Source organism: Onychostruthus taczanowskii, unplaced genomic scaffold (genome assembly GCF_017590055.1).
Source record: "Onychostruthus taczanowskii isolate IOZ18803 unplaced genomic scaffold, ASM1759005v1 scaffold56, whole genome shotgun sequence".
NCBI classification, from domain to species: domain Eukaryota; kingdom Metazoa; phylum Chordata; class Aves; order Passeriformes; family Passeridae; genus Onychostruthus; species Onychostruthus taczanowskii.
The window spans coordinates 2,522,590-2,531,413 of record NW_024503235.1 but is presented as its reverse complement, the minus strand read 5'-3'; the positions used below and the strand labels follow the sequence as shown (position 1 = coordinate 2,531,413).

The 8,824-nt window shown below is 57.6% G+C and overlaps 2 long non-coding RNA genes across 2 annotated transcripts; both read left to right on the top strand.

The window, feature by feature from the left end:
- The first annotated feature begins 1,424 nt into the window (after positions 1 to 1,424).
- On the top strand, positions 1,425 to 2,957 carry LOC121342902. The gene is made up of 4 exons (XR_005953614.1): positions 1,425 to 1,960; positions 2,231 to 2,286; positions 2,536 to 2,595; positions 2,873 to 2,957. It is a non-coding gene; the product is annotated as an uncharacterized LOC121342902 (long non-coding RNA).
- Positions 2,958 to 5,993: 3,036 nt separating this feature from the next.
- Positions 5,994 to 7,061, top strand: LOC121342904. The gene is made up of 4 exons (XR_005953616.1): positions 5,994 to 6,092; positions 6,358 to 6,413; positions 6,662 to 6,721; positions 7,001 to 7,061. It is a non-coding gene; the product is annotated as an uncharacterized LOC121342904 (long non-coding RNA).
- The last annotated feature ends 1,763 nt before the right edge of the window (positions 7,062 to 8,824 follow it).

Below are 8,824 nucleotides of genomic sequence, written 5' to 3'. Positions count from 1 at the left end.
CAGCTCCCAGTGCTGAGTCACGGCCACGCCATATCCAGCCAGCCCCTCCTGCCCACAACCAGACCCCCAGGCACCCCTCACTTCCCTGTCCTGAGAGGGGGCAGGCCTGGGAACCCAGGAACACTCCCTGTACCTGCCATTGTCCCATTCCAACTGCAGATTTGGGGCTGGGAAGATCACTGAAGTCAGGGTGCATCCCCTCTGTCACCCTGCTGTCGCCAAACTGTGCTGGGCACGGGAAACCCCCACACCTCCCTTACACTGTCAAGCTCCCAGCTGAATCCCTCCTCCCATGGGCAAAGGCACCTCCAGCCTTCCCAGTCCAGAGCTGCCGTGTGGGGAGGGGGTGGGGAGGGGGTAGGGAGGGGGTGAGAGGGGCCCAGGGTCCTGTGTCCTCCTCCTGGCCCCTCAAACGAGATGGGCAGGGGCGCATGGGTGTAGGAGGTGGGTGCCCCCCTACACTTGCTTCATGTGCACCAGTCTGAACCACTGCTCTGGCACATGGAAGATATGAGGATGTGGAGTCTGGGGGTTTTGGGGGATGCAGGGGGCCGGGGAATGAGTTGGTGCATCCTGACCCAGCACAACAGCAGCAGCAGCAGCAGCAGCAGGGGGAACCCTTGCCAAGCCAGGGCTCAGGAGGATTCCCCTTTGGAAGTGGTTCCAAGCACAGGCACCCACCCTTGCCACCCATCCGTGCTGGCCCGTGTTGTCTCACAGGACACGGCCCTTGGCTGTGCCCCCTTCTCGCAGGTGCAGCTCCACAGGTTCACCCACAGACCAAACCACTGAGCATCAGCAGCATGCCAAAGCATCCCATCACCCTCAAAGGGCTGCCAAAACCCCCCAGAACACCAGCTTGGACACTCTGCAGACACCCAGGGGCTCACACACGGGCTGGCCATGGCTCCGAGCACGAGGAGCTGCAGGGTGGCTGCGGGCACAGGGGCCATCAGGGCAGTGCCTCTGCCTGGGCTGCACCGGAGAGAGGCCCTGGGGGAGGGCAGGAGCTGCTCCCCAGAACCCCTGCCCAGTCTCGGGTTTCACCATGGCCACTGGCTCCTTGCAGGATCTCACTGGGGCTGGAGGACACGGCCGGCACAGGGACAGCCCCGTGCGCTGCGCCCCCAGCCCCGCAGCGCCCGCCTCTCCCTCCCATCCCTACATACTTCTTCATATGCCCATATGGAGCCGGCAGGTGTTATGGAATGTTAAGAAGTATGTATTTTTGGGCTGGGACCCCCACAGCAGGAGCCTCCATCACCAGCAGCGGCCAGACGGCACCTCCGGAGAGACGATGCGTCCCCTGGGGCTGGTAAAAAGGAACCAGATCAACTTGCAACTGGATTTGGTCCCCTTCAACCAGCTGCAGCGGCGCATGAGCTACGGCACCAGCTGGCCCTGACCGCTGCCGCCGTGCTGCCCCGAGCGGGCTGGGGCTGAGGAGCGGCTGCCGGGAGCGGGACAGAGGGGGGTGCGGAGAGGGGCTTCGGCTGGTTTTTGAGGCTGCCCAGTGGGGAGGAGGCAGGCAGAGTGGCTTCAGATCTGCTCTCAGGGGTGGTGGTTAGCGCCGCGGAGTTTCATGGATCCCAAAGCTGCCGGGGAAGCGCCCGGTGAAGCCGCAGGAGCCCTGGCACAGGCCTGAGCCGCCCCAGCCCGGCGCGGCCTTCCCCCTCAGCTCCCGCCGCTCCCGCCCGAGCCCTTCGGGCCGAAAGGGCTCCTGAGGGGACAGCCCAGGGTGGGAACCCGAGCACGGGAGAGCTCCAGCGCCGCTCTAGCAGAGACAGCCACATCAAGAGTTAACCCGAAAGTGAAACTGAACGAGCGGTTTCAGAAAATTCTGGAATATCACCATCCACCCCTCCCCTCCCTGTCGGGATATATTCGGCCGTTTCCCTTCCTCCCTCCGAGCACAACAGACACAACAGAGGCTGGTGGCGAGGGGAGCCGCGGTCCCACGGTGCGTGTTTGGGGACAGCAGCCTTTCTCTGAGGGGGGGACAGTCATGGGGGGCTGCTCCCCTCAGCGGGCCACCACCACTCAGAGCAGCCCCCGAGCCCTGGGCCGGGCAGGAGCTTGGGCAGGGAATGGGGGGGGTCTCTGTTTTTAAGGGGCAGGGGTGTCCAGCTGGGTGGGAGAGGGGTGGCTGGGGGCGACCGTGCAGGGCAGCAAAGCCCCGCTGACCCCACCTGCTGCCTACAGAAAAAAAATCTTGTTCTTGCTTACCAAGGTACTGGGATTAGAGCAGACTCATCGCAGCTCTTACTCCCAGCCAGCCGACCATGGGTAAGTTGCATGGCTCGTGGGGTGGGGGCTGTGGGCGCTGATGTAGGACAGAACTGGGGGGGCACAGAGACCCTGGGGTTCGGCCCTTCTCCCCTCTCCTCCTGGGTGTCTGCAGGGCTGAAGGAGGGAGGCTCTGGGAGAGCGGCTGCGGCCAGCGGGAACCTGCCCTGCCTGGCACAGGGCACTGGGCTGCAGCCGGGAGGAGCTTTAGTGCCCGCACTCCTGCCCTTGTGTCACTTTTCTTCTTAGGTTTAAAATGCTTATGCATTGGCCTCCTCGTGGGACTTGTCATTGGAGCTGCATTCATAGGTGAACGTCAGGCACGACAAGAGCAGCGCTCAGCTGTGCTGGTTGTGCTGCTGAGAGGGAAGGGGCAGCTCTGGCCTGGAATTCTGCCTGTCCCCGCTGCTGCGGCCCTGCACACTGTTCCTCTCCTGCCGCCCATGGGTGTCCCTGTCCCTGCACCCCCAGCCCTCGCTCCCTGCTCTGGTCCCTGGGTGCTTTTGGGGAGGCCGGTTCTGGTGCTGGTGGCAGGGGGAGATGTGGGTCACAGCAAGCTCCTAACTCTGTGCTGTTCTCCCTGCAGCCGTGGCAAGTGGTGCACCAGTAGCCATAGCTGCAGCAGGGGTTAGCAAGACCAAGGCTGCTGCCTTCATTTTGACAGTCGGTGAGTGGGGAGGGCAGGGGAGATGGCTGTGCTGGCAGGGAACATGGGGTTGCACCCTGTGCTTGCTCTAAAGCCATACCAGTTCTTTAACTCCTCACTGGTTCAAATCTCCTCAAACTGTGGGAAAGTGATAAACCCCCTACGTGGAGGGAAAAGTCAGGACCTGCTGGCTGGTGGTCAGGGCTGAGGGCAGCAGGGCTTGTGCAGGGAGGTGACTGCTCTGTGGCAAGAAATCCTGTGTCCACTGGCAGTGCTGCTCAGAGGTAGAAATGGAGCGACTTGGCGCATCCTGACCCAGCACAACAGCAGCAGCAGCATCAGGGTAGACCCCTGCCAAGCGAAGAGCTATAGCCAAGGAGGATTCCCCTTTGGAAGTGGTTCCAAGCACAGGTTCCCACCTCTGACATCCATCATCTGTGCTGGCCCGTGTTGTCTCACAGGACACGGCCCTTGGCTGTGCCCCCTTCTCCTCGCAGGTGCAGTTCCACAGGATCACCCACAGACCAAACCACTGAGCCTGGCCTGCATCCTGGAGTATCCCATCACCCTCAAAGGGCTGCCAAAACCCCCCAAAACACCAGCCTGAACACTCTCCAGACACCCAGGGGCTCTGGGTCTGAGGCACACATGGGCTGGCCATGGCTCCAAGCACGAGGAGCTGCAGGGTGGCTGCGGGCACAGGGGCCATCAGGGCAGTGCCTCTGCCTGGGCTGCACCGGAGAGAGGCCCTGGGGGAGGGCAGGAGCTGCTCCCCAGAACCCCTGCCCAGTCTCGGGTTTCACCATGGCCACTGGCTCCTTGCAGGATCTCACTGGGGCTGGAGGACACGGCCGGCACAGGGACAGCCCCGTGCGCTGCGCCCCCAGCCCCGCAGCGCCCGCCTCTCCCTCCCATCCCTACATACTTCTCCATATGCCTATATGCACCCCGAGGATGGGACAGCCTCAGTCCAGCTCCAGCAAAGACAGCAACATCCCCTGCTTAAACAGAAAGCAAAACTGAGCGATCGATTCCACAACTTCTCGGAAATCAGTTGACTCACCCCAGCCATTCCTGGCGGGAGGGGCAGGGGTGGGTCAACATATTTTCGGGCGCCAATAGCCCCCTCAGAGCACAAAACACACACCAGACGTTGAGGTGCCGCGGTCCCACGGTGGGTGTTTGGGGACAGCAGCCTTTTTTCTGGGGCGGGGCTGGGGGGAGACAGTAACGGGGGGCTGCTCACCTCTCTGCGCCGGCGGTGCAGCCGCTGGTCCGTGGGACGGGCGGTTCTGGTGCTGGTGGCAGGGGGACATGTGGGTCACATAGGGGACACTAATGCTGCTCTGCCCTCCCTGCAGCACTGGCAAGGAATAAGCCCGTGGACTTCACTATAAATTCCACGGGTCTGCATCTCCATGTTGGTGAGTGGGGAGGGCAGGGGGGCTGGGCTGTGCTGGGTGGAACACGGGATTGTGCCCTGGGCTTACTCTGAAGCCAAAGCAGCCCTTGAACCCATCACTGGTCTGATTATGCCCAAAGTGTGGCAAAGGGATCCATCCCAAGGTAGTGGGAAGAGCCAGGATGTGCTGGGGTAGGAGTCACTGCTGAGGGCAGCAGGGGCTGTGCAGGCAGGTGACTTCTCTGTCCAAGAACGACTGTCCACTGGTAGTGGTCAGAGGCAGAAAAGGAGAGCAGAAAGGGGTTGGGTGTGCTCAGGAAACAGAGCTCCCTGCAAGCCAACTCTCTGGCACACACTGGGGAGACCCTTGCTGGAGAGACATTTTTGGCTGTGCCTGCCTTGTGCTTGTCCATCAGCAGGCAGCCTCGATGCTTCTGGGACATGACTCTCCTGTCTTTACAGGGGAAAACCAAGAGGATGATCTTCCAAAGTGCAGCCCATACAATGAGGTCCTGAAGAAGGACTCCTGATTACCACGGCTAGTGAACAGAAACAGATTTCCTGCCTTCTAAGAGGTCTGATTGATGTCTTCCCACTGCAGGAACTGGAAAGCTGTTGTATTGTGCTTTTTGTTTTATTAGTAGGTTTATGGTTTGATTTGTAATTTGGTTGATTTCTTTATGCTGTTTTCCTTTTGTCTCCACCTTTTCCCAGTTATTTTTTCAGCTAGTTTCTGTTTCTCCAGTCTTTAGCAGTTTACTGAAACTTCTGGGACATGACTCTCCTGTCTTTACAGGGGAAAACCAAGAGGATGATCTTCCAAAGTGCAGCCCATACAATGAGGTCCTGAAGAAGGACTCCTGATTACCACGGCTAGTGAACAGAAACAGATTTCCTGCCTTCTAAGAGGTCTGATTGATGTCTTCCCACTGCAGGAACTGGAAAGCTGTTGTATTGTGCTTTTTGTTTTATTAGTAGGTTTATGGTTTGATTTGTAATTTGGTTGATTTCTTTATGCTGTTTTCCTTTTGTCTCCACCTTTTCCCAGTTATTTTTTCAGCTAGTTTCTGTTTCTCCAGTCTTTAGCAGTTTACTGAAACTGTTTTTCTTCCCTTGGAATTTTATTGGTTCATATTTTGTGATCCTTGCCTTGTTTTTACTCCCAATTCTCCTGATTTGTTGACGATTGTACCTTCCCCTGAGACCTGCCCACACATAGAAGTTTTTGTTTGCCCCTTGATCGGGGTCCTGGGAGAGGAAAAGGGGAAGTTTACCATCAAATAAAGTTACCCTTGGACCCGTGTGCTTCCCTGTGTTTTATAAGGCGCCAAAACATTTGGCACATGGGATTCAACAGAGCTCCAGGGTCATCAGCTAGCTGGGGGAAAGAGAAGCAGCAGAAAGCCACCAGTGACCCACAGCTGACCCATAAAAAATTAGGATTGCCTTGATCAATCAATGCTTTGAAAGCTTTAATAAAAGTGCATTGCGGGTGAGGGTGTGTGTGCTGGTGCTTGATGTGCATCGTGGCTCAGGTTCCTGCCCCACAGCTGGGGATTTGCCGTGCTCCAGGAAGGGATTGCAGCAGGCAGCAACATCAAGACTTAACCAGAAACGAAACTGAGCGAGTGTTTTCCTTGCTGATTTATCGGAAATCAGCTGACCGGCCACACCTCCTACCTCTACGTTTCCTGCAGCCCGTGGCTCCTCAGAGCACAACAAACCCGAGAGGCTGATGTGAGGAGCCGCGGAGCTGCGGTGCGTGTTTGGGGACAGCAGCCTTTCTCTGAGGGGGGGACAGTCATGGGGGGCTGCTCACCTCGCTGCACGACCACCACGCAGAGCAGCCAGCGAGCCCTGGGCCGGGTAGGAGCTTGGGCTTGGAGGAGGGGGTCTCTTCTTGTGAGGGGAGGGGTCTCTTGGGTGGGAGAGAGGTTGATGGGGGCGATCGCGCAGGGCAGCAAAGCCCCGCTGATCCCACCTGCTGCCTATGCAAAAAAAAATCTTGTTCTCTTTTCCCAAGGGACTGGGATTAGAGCAGACTCATCGCAGCTCTCGCTCCTGTCCGGATAACCATGGGTAAGCTGTGAGACTCGTGGGGTGGGAGCCTTGGGTCCTGACAGGGGCAGCTTGCGGGGGGCACAGAGACCCTGGGGTTCGCCCCCTTTCCCCTCTCCTCCCGGGTGTCTGCAGGGCTGAAGGAGGACGGTGCTGGGAGAGCGGCTGCTGCCAGAGGGAACCTGCCCTGCCTGGCACAGGGCACGGGGCTGCAGCTGAGAGGGGCTTTAGTGCCCGCACTGCTGCCCTTCTGCCGTTTTTCTTCTTAGGTACAAGTGTAGTCACTGTTGCAATCATCACTCTGCTCGTCACTGGATGTACAGTTGTAGGTAAGAATTTGGCACGGGGTGAGCAGTGCTCAGCTGTGCTGGTTGTGCTGCTGAGAGGGAAGGGGCAGCTCTGGCCTGGAATTCTGCCTGTCCCCGCTGCTGCGGCCCTGCACACTGTTCCTCTCCTGCCACCCATGGGTGTCCCTGTCCCTGCACCCCCAGCCCTCGCTCCCCGCTCTGGTCCCTGGGTGCTTTTGGGGAGGCCGGTTCTGGTGCTGGTGGCAGGGGGAGATGTGGGTCACAGAGAGCACCCTAACTCTGTTCTGTCCTCCCTTGCAGGAGCAGCAGCAAAGGATCACACCTCTGAGGGTGAGTGGGGAGGGCAGGGGTGCTGGGCTGTGCTGGGTGGAACACGGGATTGTGCCCTGGGCTTACTCTGAAGCCAAAGCAGCCCTTGAACCCATCACTGGTCTGAAGGTAACTGTGGGAAAGAAATCAATCTCAATGTGGTGGGAAAAGTCAGGACCTGCTGGGGTAGGTGTTAGGCCTGAATGCATCAGGGGCTGTGCAGGCAGGTGACTGCTCTGTGGAAAAAAAACTCCTGTGTCCACTGGCAGCACTGGTCAGAGGTGGATATGGAGAGTAGAAAGGGGCTGGGTGTTCTCATGGAGCAGAGCTCACTGCAAGCCAAATCTCTGGCAGAGATGGGGAGACCCTGGGGAGACCTAGCAGCCTTCCAGGTGCCCCTGTAGCCCAAACCACTGATCCTCAGCTGCATCCTGGAGTATCCCATCACCCACAAAGGGCAGCCACCCTCCAAAATACCAGCCTGAGCATCCTCCAGCCACTGAGGGGCTCTGGGTCTGAGGCCAACATGGGTTGGGCATGGCTGAAAATACGAGGAGCTCCATGCTCATGGGGTGGCTGCGGGCACAGAGGTCATCTGGGCAGTGCAGGTGACAGACTGGGCTGACACGTGTTGTGTGTCCCATGCTGTAGTTCACATCTCGATTTGTCTTTGCAGGAGCTGCAGGTCTTTCTCTTGGTGCCAAAGTTGGACTGACAGCTGTGCTGGGTGCAGCTGGTGCAGCAAGTGGTGATTTGCTCTCTGAGTGAAAGAAACCACCAAGTGACAAACCTGAAAAAGGATAAAAACCCAAGTGACAAACCCAAGAAAAAGTAACTCGGGCAACAAACACGAGGAGGAGACAACTGCAGATAAGCAACCCAAGAGAAGCCAAGCAGGTTCCTGATCCCAAGGCCTTGCCATGCACAGTTGCAGGTGCTGGAAAACCCCCACAGACCCCTCAGGGCTTTGCCTCTGCTTTTAAAAGCTTTGGATTCTTGTGAGCAGCAATTTCCCTGAAGCCAATAAATGTGCTTTGCTTGCAGCAGACTTGGTGTTTCTGTGTGGCTGCAGCTCTTGGGTGATGGTGGCATTGGAGGGTGACAGAGCACAGGGCATGTTCAGTGCCCAGGCCTGCCCTGCTCGCTGAGGGTGCCCCCAGTTCCCCTGCACCACTTTGGGGCAGGGCAGTATCTACAGCCCATGCCAGAGGAGCAAAACCGAGTGTGAGTGGGAACACCAGGTGGGAACCACCAGGTGCTGCTGTGCAGGTGATCCGCTGCAATTTTAACTGTGGCTTAGAAACTGCTGAGCCCTCCCCCTAGGAAATCTGTGAGATTCTGTGTACTGCTTTGTAAACTGCTTTTAGATTCCAACGTCATACAGGAAAAGAGGATGGCTGCGCTCTTTTATTAAGTTTAAAGGTTTTTCATCACTCTTCCAGAATACAGATACGATTGAAACAAAAACTCTTTTGAGGGTCTCCATTATTCACCTATGAATACCATACATTGAGCTCTATAAATTCTCGTATTAAAAATTGTCTGTTTAATATAGGTGATGATGCAGTGGTGATCTAGTTACATCTTCTGAAGTAAAACTTTGCAGTTTTATAGCACCTTTCATCACAGGGCTGCAAAGCATCCTGTGGAATTCTGCCTCATAATGCCCAAATGGGTTGCTTGGTGTGTGTCGTGGCTCAGGTTCCTGCCCCACAGCTGGGCATTTGCCGTGCTCCAGGAAGGGATTGCAGCAGGCAGTGTTTCCAGCCTTGCTCCCTGTCCCCCTGCCCAGCCAGGGGCTGGCTCCCACTGCAG